The following is a 12,402-nucleotide window of genomic DNA, read 5'->3' as shown; positions in this document are numbered from 1 at the left end:
CAAGCAGTTTCTTCTCTCCTTTTTTTTTTTATGATTCTTTTGAGCGATAAAATATTTTACTGCTGCCTATATATGTCTGTGTAGTTGATAGCTCAGAATCGCGTGTCAGAGGGAAAGTAGTATAAAAAGTTAATTGTTATCTCGTATAGGTTTGCCCACTTGGATATTTAATGCAATTAGCCAAGTAGCCAGCGCATGTGGTTTACCCTCATCCTTGGAATAACCGCGAAGAGGTCACGTTCTCGGAAATATTATATAGATACTCGTTAAGACAATAAGCACGCACTAAGTTACTAATCCAACTAAAACTTTGCCGGCAGTTTCATGAGTTTTAGTCGCTAGTCGGCTTTCTTAGATTCGATTCGCGTGCCGAGGTTACGGGAGGCACAAAGATGCAATTCTCACGAGATAAGGTGAAAGGTCAGATAATATCTCTTTGCACGTATTTTCTGTACACGCCCCGAGCGCTATATTATTTTATTACACTATATAACATGGTGTTTATTCGTTGTATTTTTCCATGTGAATTTTTTCATTCGTCAGATTAATTTATTTTGACATTTAAGAGGATCAATTTTCCTTTTTTTCTTTTTTTTTTTTTTAAATCAGTGCTTTTTCGCAAATACCTAATATTTTATTCCCGATATTTTCTTCGAGCATTGATATTGCTGGAACGACCTCTGATTACATGAGATATTTTCAGAAAAAGAAGATTATTTAGTTTACATTTATATATAAATATACACCCCCCCCCCTCTCCGTGCTTTTTTGGTAAAATAAATACACGCGTGTATGAATATACGCTAAGTCCTACTAGTCTAGTTTGTTGAGACTACGAATACGTTTTCGAGTATCATAAATTCGTGGCTCTCTGTTTGTAATCCCTGCGGTATTACCGTATTACTTGCCGAGTATTACCTAGCCAAGCAATCGAACCACCAATGATCTCTGTGTATAACCCGGGAGTTTTCGTTATACTATATCGAATCGCCGATCACACTGACACCGTTACCATTACCACGGGGGTTAAATGCTTGAGCCGCCGGACTTAAAGAGAGATTTCCACGGTGTTCGATGAAACGGTAATCGTGACTACCGTGGGATATTGGCGCGAAAGAAGCAGAAAAACTAAAGCGGTTATCTACTTGACCTCGCGAGAACTCGTAGATAAATTATCGGTTAAAGAAAATCTTCTCGGATGGAATAACAATCATCACCACCCGTCTTCTGGCGAAATATCGTGGTTCATTTTATGGATGGATTTGGAATGCACGTGTTCGGCATGCAAAAATACGATACAGATTTTTATTTCGCTGTCAGATTTAAATATTGTATTCTCTAAAAACAAAATGCGATTACATCGTGAAAATGAGTTGGAGAAACAGATCTCGTGCTTTTAATTTTAACTAGATTTTAAAATCATTACAAGGCTACATGAAATAAAAAAGCATAAAAATTATATGTATTAAGAAAGTATAAATTAATCACCATATTTTGATTATATTGTTAATAATATTCTCCATTAGTCTAATTTTTGGACAATTATTTTCGTAGATTTACTATCGTCTATCTTATCTGTACATTACTTCAAATATAAAAGCTTTTTCGTAAAGGAATTAAAGCTTATTTGAAAATTGTGTTGTTATTGCCTCACACATGTAAATGATTCATTACACCATCGTGCCACCATCGACTCTACACATGCTCCTCTTCGATTAAGTGCTCTGTAAATTGACCTGAAAAATCTGACGTCACTTGGGTGCTTGCCGGTAGTTGCATGCGATGATTTAATCGCTCTAAGCGGCCATAGAATATCGATGGATTGACATTTGCGATGCGACAATTTCACCAAATACCAGAAATTTCCAACTTTCCAGAGTGGTTGATACGTCGCATTCAAGAGGTACGAGTAAACATTGTGATCATGCAGCCATTTCAATACTTTTCGAACGATTTTCACGGAGCACTTTACCTGATGCGTTGCGATGTTCAAACTTCTTCGCTCATTTAAGTATTATCGTGTGTATCTGTGTGTTTTTACATCTTTTTTTTTTTTTTTTTTTTTTTGATATTTTAAAATACCCAATATGTTTTTCAAGCATATCGAAAATCGATGTAAACGATTAGTTGAAAATGTGTCGAAATACATCACACGTTATATGGAACATATTCTTGTGACAAATAATTATTTTAATAATTTATATTGTTAAATAAATTTATAATTGTGTTTTTAGATGTCAATAATTCATTATATTATAGTATAATATATAATTATAACTAAATATATATATATATATATATATAATTATTGAGTATATTATTGAGTGAATATATTATCATATATATTATAATTAATATAATATATTTATTTATTAATTATATATATATATATATATATATATATATATATATAATATTAATTATAACAATTGTGACTGTCGTGAAAGAAACATGCAAAGTTATTCAACATATTTACATATATTTTTTATGTAATAATAATGAATAGAACGTAATGCTATATATTTTTTATTATACATTTTAACTTTTGAGAATTAATAAAGAAAATAAATAAAGATAATCGTTTATAAACAATCATATTATTTATACAATTATATCAAGAATATGTTTTGTATTTTATTGTAGCGTTATTCGAATCTTTCGTGCTGGTTGCATATATTTTTCGCTTTATTCACAATACCAGACATAACACGGTTATTCATAAAAGACATTAGCTTTACGCGAGACATAAAACTAGCAATCTGTCCACAAAACGTATTAGGAATTTTGTATGTTACTCATTGTGCGAGTCATTGTACGCGGAAGGGGTTGATTGCTGGGTGTAAGTGGACATTCAGTATGCGGTGGAGGACGAGTCGGGGTGGTAGAAGGAAGCAGCGCTTGATAAGGGAAATCTTCTTTCGAGCCTGCGGTGCCGACCGACATGTAATTTCCCTGAAATAGAGGACGGAATCCTGGCTCGGATACTACTGCCCGCACGGGTTACAAAGTTACTTTTACGAGAGTAGTGGGCAAATGTAAATGGGACCGGTGAGCGCGGGCGAAGCGAGAGAAGCGAGCGAGGGATCGAAAAGGGAAAATGAGAGAAAGAGTGAAAGGAACGCTGGGATGGGGTGGTGCGAGCAGGACGAAGGAGTACAGGGATGGAATAAAGGGGATGAGACTGTCGGAGTTTGTAATTGCAGCGGCTTTAACGCGCTGCTGATGGCCGATGGCACCCAGGACTGGGGTAATGGTCTGCACCAAATGTCTCTTCTTGTTAGAGAAGAAAGAAAGAGAGAAAGAGAGAAGGAGAGAGAAACGAGAGATGCTGGAAAAAGTACTTGAAGAGACATTGAGAGTGCCGGAGACACGTGGAGTCCTGTCGTTTTTTCCGCCACTGATTTTGTGTGCTCGTTCCTTCCCCAATTGACATTTCTTTACCTTAGAATATTGCGAAGACCCCATCCTCCTTCTCCCCCCCCCCCCCCCGAGAATAACCAATCCATTCTTAAAAATAGATCTACTAAATTAAAATTGAAAATTATTGATTGACGAAAAGATAAAAATCATTAATGATGGACGTAATAATTATTCACTATCAGAAATTGATATATGTTTTTTCCGAAAGAAAACTTTTTTTTTAGTTTTTCTAAATTTTATCGTTAATTGAATTCCCATATCATGTTTTTATAAATTGGTTTCAGTTTATTTTACGTCTTCGTTAAGCTTGATTGTTGGGCAGACTATTTTTATCGATATAGATAGCGTTGAAATTTATACAGGTATATTGTAGTCGTTGTTTTCCCGAAAATGTTATTTGTATGGATCGTTAAATTTTTTTCTCCTCGCGTTCACGTGAGGTTTTGTAACATAAAGTAGGGGAAAAGGGGAAATTTATTCTTTGATTTTTGTTTATAATTATTTTTATTCATAAACGCAATTTATCTTTTATATAAAAAAAGTATATATTATTTTTGTTTCTTATTAACATATAATTGAATTATTATTGAGTATTATTATAAATATTATTATATTATTATTAATGTTTTTGTGTCGGGATATTCTTTATGAGAGTTAATTGTACAATTTAATTATGTTTTGATTAGATTTATTAAAAAAAAAAAAAAACTTTAAAGAGACATTTACCTGAAATAAATTTACATTATTCTACTAACAACAGAAATAATCAAAATGATAAAATTATATGTATGTGTGCGTATGTATTTTTATCTATAATTTCACAAAATTACATATACTTTTAATATTATGTTTTTTTTGTGTGCGATATAAAGTTAAATAAAATATATAATATAAAGTTTTGCATATCCTCTTACGGGACACTTGTGAGCTTTCTCTGTACAATCACAATATATTTCACAGTGTTTATTTGCAAATAGAATTTAAATATCAGCCAATAAAAGTACGCACTGCAAGCTCTCTTATAAATACTTAAAGTACTCGACAGAGTATTCAAGGGAAAAAATTCCCAAGTTGTTTTCAGGATATTTACGTACATACAATTCATCAGCCGAGAGAGAATGTCTCTCTTCTGTTTTGCTCGAGCACTTAATCCGCCATTAGTTTAAAGAAACACTTACATCGTAAGCGTCTAATTACTGCGAGTAGCGCACGTTTAAAAAGTTGACCGTCGAAAATGCGAATAATTTTCAGCAGTCCAGCATTCATATTCAACGCACGCTTTCGCTCACCGTCATTGATCGTTATTTCGATGTCAATTTCTCACGCGCCTCACCTATTGAAAGATTGATAAAGACAATTTAAGAGTCGGGAGCATCCTTTCTCTCCCGACATCAATGCCAAGAATTCACGTTGATCTTGCGATATCCAAGGAAATAGAAAATTCCTGGTCTCAAAGTAGGACGCGGTTGGACGGGAACGAAAGGAACGAGGACGTGCTGGCGAACACGTCGAGGTCTCTTTTTTTAGGTAGGGTTTACCGTGGTGGCAGGAAGTCACCACGAAGGACGATAACGGGTAGACTCGTAAACGTTGACTCCTGTACAACGCATTCTTTATATCCCCCCCAGTAGTAGTTATTTGCGCTCGTACAACTTGTAGTAGCCTGCTCGAAACGAGCCGCTCGGCCATTTTTAAGGAAGTAGGAAGAGAAACGAAATGCGAATGACTATTGCAATCTGCTATCGTGTGCAGGTAGATATATTGGTGCATCCTCCTTTAGAGCAGCCTCGTGATCTCGTTCGAACGAGATATGGCGCGCCAGACCTCCGTCGTAACCAAGATGGAGTTTTAATGCATGTGTTTTACAGGACAAGAAGTAACTTCTGCTATCTCGATGTACAAAGTCAAGCAAAAGCAAAAAGTGCTAAAACGACGAATGAGCAAGTAGCAGTTTGCAGGCTAACTTTGCAAAATTAAACATGTCCAACAATATTAGAATGCAACGACGGTCATTGTTTTGTGCAACGTACTTTGACATCGCCAGATTGTTATTAAATTGCTAGAAAAACGCTCTTTATATTATAGAAATAATTTATTATCTTAAAATTTCATTAGCAAATTAACGCTTTATTTCATGGTAGAAATTAGCTATAAGACTGATAAAAAAAAAAAAAAAAAAAAATATTAATCGAGTGTAGGATGATGTTTCAGGTTTACAAATTATCTTGAATTTCTAATCAGTGTTACGATGTCTCTCATTCTGCCGCTGGTAACTAGTAAGTCGCAACATTAATAAATATAACACAGTTACATTTATTACGCGAGTAAACGCGTGCGCAGATTTTAGCACATGTAATACAGGCCATTCGGAGCAGCCAGAACGCGAGACAGATACAAATGCGGCTGGAGATGAGTAAGAGAGAACAAAGGTGTCTGGGGGGTCATTTGATATCTCTAGATAAAATAGGACCGGCGGAATGGTCCGGAGATAAAGGCGAAGGTAAAAGGAAAACTGCGAGTCGCGTAGAGAAATGTGTGTCAGAAGGTATAGGGCTGTTCTTGCAGAGCTAAACGTGTACGGGCGCGTGCAAGTTGAATCTTTCTTCTCTATGTTTCAGAGACACGTCAGACAGTGTAAGAGATGCATAGCATCTAGTTGTAGAAAGCCTGAGCAAGAGGTTATAGACGTATATATTTATACATTTATTTAAAATAATGCAAATAAGAAAAAAATATTTGAAATTGAATCGTATAAATTTTCTCGTGTATATTAAAGTTATATAAAGCGATATTGAAATAATGAAATAAAATTTTTATACACGTTAAAGATATTTTTAAATAATCTTTATATACTGCCAAAAAAAATTAAAGGGTTACTTTCTTCCATATAAAAAAAAGGTCAATTTTCAAGTAGTTGCAACTTCCTTAAAAATAATCAGAATAAAATCAATAAAAAAGCGTTTCAAAGCTTGAAGTTTCTAATTTTAGAATTTTTAAATAAATTTTAATTCTTTCTATTTGTTACAAAATTACATTGTAAGAAAGTGATCGACGTCCGTCGATTGAACAAATTTTTCAAAAGTTTGTCCAAAAATATCGAATTAAAAAAAATCCTAGATGATTATTTCATTAATTGGGTGTTAAAAAGCAGAATTTTAAAAAAATTAAAGGCCCACTTTCTTCCATATAAAAAGGCCAATTTTTAAGTAGTTGCAACTTCTTTAAAAATAATCGGAATAAGAGCAATCAAAAAACGTTTTAAAGCATGAATTTTCTAGTTTTAGAATTTTTACACGAATTTCAATTTTTTCTATTCGTTACAAAATTATATTGTAAAAAAGCGACATTCATCGATTGAACAATTTTCAAAAAATTTTTCAAAAGTTTGTCCAAGAATACCGAATTAAAAAAAAAACCTAACACGATTTCATTAATTGGGTATTAAAGAGCAGAGTTTTAGCTTTAATTTCTTTTTTTTAATGAATATTCTATGATTATTTTTCGTCAAGATATTCATTATTAAAGCAAAATCGAGCTATTGACTTTGAATGCTTACAACTAGTGAAAAAATAATTGTACAATAATCATTAATTTAAGTTTTTGAAATGTACAGACAAAAATTTAACACCTTGGCCTTTTGTACGAGTAACTGGAATGCTTTTTACTTGAAAATATTACAGAGTTCATGAAAAGAGTGATGGCAAATTTGGCCCATTTTTTGGACCTCGAGTTTCAAACTTTTTTTCAAACCAAATAGTACTATTAGATGAAACATTAATCTCAATAAAATTTTAAGATGAGCATAAGCACGATTCTGGAGAAACAAGGGGATGAAAGTGATGATTTCCAGTCAGGGTGTATTGCATAAGGAAGAATGCGTGCCTGAAGTCCACGTAATATTGAGGGTATTTTCTGTCGAATGGATCATCTACGATTCGTTGTTCAGAAAATGAATAATCTACTATTCACCACTACTTCATTTATGGGGTGGTGCTTTATAAAGCACTCTGTAAATTGTTATATATTAATCTTATTAATCCCTGACCAAGTCTTTGAAGCAATTCAATTACCGAGGAAATACTCAAATTGAAAGATAGAATCTCGCTACATGATACTCACAAGTTCTCTCATAGTTGAAATACTTTACTATTGTTCATGTTCGAAAAAAAAGGTCATATTTGAATCCGGCGTAAAAAAATCCATAAAAGACGATATGTTTCACTTCGTTATATATATTTTATTCCTTGGTATGGACACTTGAAGAGTTTTGTGTACTTTCATGGATTATGAGAAACCATCACTTTCACCCCTTCATATCTCCGGAACCGTGCCTATGTTCATCTTAAAATTTCTCTGGGATTAATATCCCATCATATAGTACTATTTGGCATAAAAAAAAGTTTGAAATTCGAGGTCCAAAAAACGTTTTTTCGTTAACTTTCTTTCAATTAAATAAAAAAAATAAAAGTGCAATTTTTATTTGATTCTTGAGTAACAATTACACTTTAAAAATGAATAATGATTGAAAAAACGATAGGAGCATTTTGTGCTAAATTTTCTCTTTAAATTGCTTTTTTAATGATTATTGTACGATTATTTTTTCTACTAGTTATAAGCGTTTAAAGTTAATAGTTCGATGTTGCTTTAATAATGAATATCTCGCCGAAAAAAAATCATGAAACATTCAACTCGTTAAAAAAAGAAATTAAAGCTAAAACTCTGCTCTTTAACACCCAATTAATGAAATCGTGCTAGAATTTTTTTTAATTTGGTATTCTTGGACAATTTTTGAAAAATTTGTTTAATCGACGGACGTCGCTTTCTTACAATGTAATTTTGTAACGAATAGAAAGAATTGAAATTTATTTAAAGATTTTAAAATTAGAAACTTCAAGCTTTTTACTGATTTTATTCCAATTATTTTTGAGGAAGTTGCAACTTGAAAATTATTTTTTTTTATATGGAAGAAAGTGGCCCTTTAATTTTTTTGCGTAGCGTATTTCAAGTTGAATTGTATAAATTTTCTCGTGTATATTAAAGGTACATAAAGCGATATTAACCCTCAAACTGAGCACGTTTTTTTGTGTCCGCTTCAGATTTAGATTCGCCAACACTTTGCACTGAATAAACTGTTTAAATTGTTCTTTTAGTTATAAGTCCGTTTTGACACAAACTTTTTTTTGGATAAGTTTCCAACATCGAGATTTTATTAATATTTTGTGAGAACAATGGATTAAAAAATGGCACAGACATGAAAGACCCACGTGTTCAGTTTGAGGGTTAATATTAAAATAAAATTTTTATACACGTTAAAATTATGTTTAAACAACCTTTATATTACACGAGTCTTTAAATCTCTAAAAATTTTAAATATTTTATGTCATAATATTTATCTATTCCTCTCTTTTATTTTTATATTGCTGTTTTGCATATAAAAATTACATTATATTTTATGCAAAAACTATTTAACACGTTAGGTTATATAAAATTACATTAATTATTCATACATGTATTAATTCTATTTGCATGCGAATAATAATCACTTTTCGCGCGTCTTTGCTATTCCTAGTCTCGTGACTTTTCTTTCTTCTTCATGTTCGTAAGCATTCGCTCTGTTTCCGGTATTTTACATTTTTGCGGCTTCCACAATCGCTAGCAGAATCTGTAGAATTGAGAGCACCGGGTGAATCATGCTATTGAATGCAGCGCTGCCGCTGGCATCGAATTCTCACGACGGGGTATTATTCCCGTTTCGTATTGCCGTGCCCATTTGCTGTGCGCCGAGGCATTTTCTTTTGGCTCTCTACATGCACGAATATTACGTCCCCCCCAGTAAACTATAGAATAGACATTAACGACGCTATTTTTCTAGCCTATGTATAAAATGCACCTTCTGATCGCTTTTTAATACATCTATTTTTACGCATTTCTCTCAGTTCCTTTGTGTTACTTATTTTAATTAATTATTTATTAAAATTTTATTTTTATTAACATACATTTATGACCATAATATACTTGTTTTTAGTAATTGATATTCTGGAATTTAATTGCTGATTGTGCAATAATTATTGTTATAAAGATAAAAACAAAATTATAATATATGAGAGATAACACACGATTATAATATAATAATTATTTAATATAATTAGTTTAGTACAAAAAAAGAAGACAATTTTTTAACAAGAAAAATTTAACGACTAAAATATATATTGTTGTATACTAATTTGCAAAGAGGTTAAATTTTTTTTTTTTTTTTGTTTTTTTTTTTTTTGAAATATAAATCGAGTATATGATCTTTTTTTTAAATATGAGAACATAGTCCGATATTCCGTGAAAAAAACACCATTTGTTATTTTTATTGTAAATCCTGAATTGTGTTGTTAGAAGATATCACATTTCAATTAAATTTACTTTGAAATTTTACGTGTTCCAAAAAAAAAAAAAAAAAAAAAAAAAGTTTTTACAACGTTAAAGAGCTTTGCATTAAATGTGATTTTATTAAAAGGACAGTTGCATAGAATATGTACGATATATTGCGAGCAAATTTTAAAAAATAAATTTCTATATAGACTAGAGATAAAGAAGTACTTGAAACGCACTTTTATATAAAATATATTTACAAGATACTCTCAAATTTTATTATATATATTCATATAAAAAGCTAAAAGACAGATTGTGTGCCGGTATGTTATTATGTATTTCTATTATAACCATATATTTATGTAGTTGTTAGGAAGAAGAGATTTTACTGTTCGCTTGTTCTTCTCGTTCGAGTGTTTCCTGATTTCAACAGTAGATTGGTCGAGAGCCATTTCGCGGCCGTCGGGTACTTGATGGATCTTTTGGGACACGTTTCCAGCGGTTTGAGCTTGTACATAGCACGCCAATCTCACTTGATTCTAAGCTATGTGATGCTGTATTACAACATTACACGTCGTAATATTTATAATGTTACTATGTTGTTGAGTATCGTTTATTCGAAAATTACATCTACAGGAAAAGTCTTTCGATTAAAAAAAAATAATTTATTTTATAATGTTTTCCTAAAAATCCAGATATTGAAAAAATTCAAGCGGTTAACATAAGCAACATTTTATGATGAAATATGCTTTTCAATCCAAACATATATATATATATATATCTTATCATACCATTGCGTGCATAGGCAGGAAATTACAATATAAACGCGATGTTTGGCGCTGCGTAATTGCTACGTCGAGAACAATTTGGAGAAAGCGTCATTGGTGGTTACCTGGCAGCGTGCAAATAGTACAGCAAATGGAAATACGCGTAACATTGTTCTCACGCATTTACATAGATTGCACTATTTGCATTGCCTTGTATTTAGTAGTTACGCACACTGATTGAAGACGGAAAACAAATTATCAATGACTATACTGCACATCGATTGTTCCTCTTTACACCAAAACTTCATTCTGTTCTGTGCAAAGAACCTACGGGCTACACTTGTGTAATAATTTTACTTGTCCCACTTCAACAACTTTTGTTACCACATTACAAACAAAACAATAAGAGAAAACAATATTTTTTTTTTTTTTTTTACAAATTTTGTAACGTGTGACTTTTTTATAACTCGAGTTTTCCGTTAACGAGAAATCAATTTTTTCCCGAAGAATTGAAGACTTTGCTGTTGTAAGATGTAACGTAGTAATGGTGATATAATGCATGTTATATAATGCAGCGAGTGTACATTCGCCAAATACAGTACACGTTGCGTCTAATACAATCCGAGAAAGCATTATCGGTAGTTGCTGGGAAATACGCGGGTAGTGAAACCGACTTACGTCGAGAATGTTGTAACTAGATGTCGTTACTACATGCAATTCACTTGGCAATAGTAACATCTGCATTGTTAGTCCTCAAATAGGCGAGCAGGGTGAATTGTTCGTTAGATAAATCTTAGCTTTAAGTGACTCGAGTGTTTAGGAGACAGCTACTGTGAAGCAATAATATTCGGAGACAAATGTAAATCGATCGATTAGCGGTCAATAATTCATATTTTTATCACAAATATTTTCTTTACCACAGAGATAATATTATTGTACGTGATTTTGAAAATCGTTTCGCGTTAGTTATTGATTTTTCTCTGACAAGACAATATCAGCTGATCGCTTGTCAGCTACAGTGCAAATATAAACAACAAGATAAGGCGATCAGAGAAGTCATAATTCTGATGAAATTTTAACACAGTTGCATCTTTATTCAGTTTGGAAGAGAGAAAGAAATATTTTATCGCGTAACATTTTCACTCGAAGAAGAAGAAGAAGAAATATATTTGATGTCGTATTTTATACGCATTAATCGAACTTTCGAAGGGAGAAACAGTCGACGATGTTTTTAAATGTTGGAAACAGATGTAGAAATGGCAACAAAATCGAATTGGGACACGATTTTCAGTGCTTCAGGTTACGTTCTTTTATTCTATGCGTTTATTCGTGACAATAAAACGTTGCTCGTATGTGCATTTGGTTTGTGCAGCAGCATCGGAAATTTCTTGATATAATCACTCGGACAATATCGCGCATGCACGAGATAAAATATATATCTTTTGAGTTACAATTTAATAAATTACACGATATTAATATATAGCTAGCTTTACGCGACGATGAGCAGGGATGCAGCCGCGCTCCCGGTTTTGTTACGCATATTTTCCGACGTACCAGAAGATGAAGTTTCGCCGACCATTAATTTTAACGTACTTAGTTTTGCATCCTCCTTGTCAGTTTGGAGCCATCTCCGCGATATATTACTTTTTTGAATAAACGACACACTGACGAACTATCTGATGCGTAAGCTTTTTTATTTTTTTACGTCAACTTGTCGGTGCTTGTAATTAATTGACGAAGATGTTTTGTTCATCCATAATCCGAGCGGGTCAAATTTTTAATTAATTTTTTTTTTTTTTTTTTTTTTTTTTTTTAATATAACGTATACCGCGAGAGATCGTAGCGCATGCAAAAG

The 12,402-nt window shown here is 32.5% G+C and overlaps 1 protein-coding gene across 3 annotated transcripts in view; it reads left to right on the top strand.

Annotated features, from left to right (window-relative positions):
• The window catches only part of Timeout (circadian regulator timeout), a 118,187-nt gene that overhangs the window by 41,378 nt on the left and 64,407 nt on the right, over positions 1 to 12,402 (top strand). The gene's annotated exons all lie outside the window — the stretch shown is intronic.

The sequence above is a fragment of the Anoplolepis gracilipes genome, chromosome 6 (assembly GCF_047496725.1).
Source record: "Anoplolepis gracilipes chromosome 6, ASM4749672v1, whole genome shotgun sequence".
In the NCBI taxonomy this organism is placed as follows: Eukaryota; Metazoa; Arthropoda; class Insecta; order Hymenoptera; family Formicidae; genus Anoplolepis; species Anoplolepis gracilipes.
This window is presented reverse-complemented; position numbering and strand designations above follow the sequence as displayed.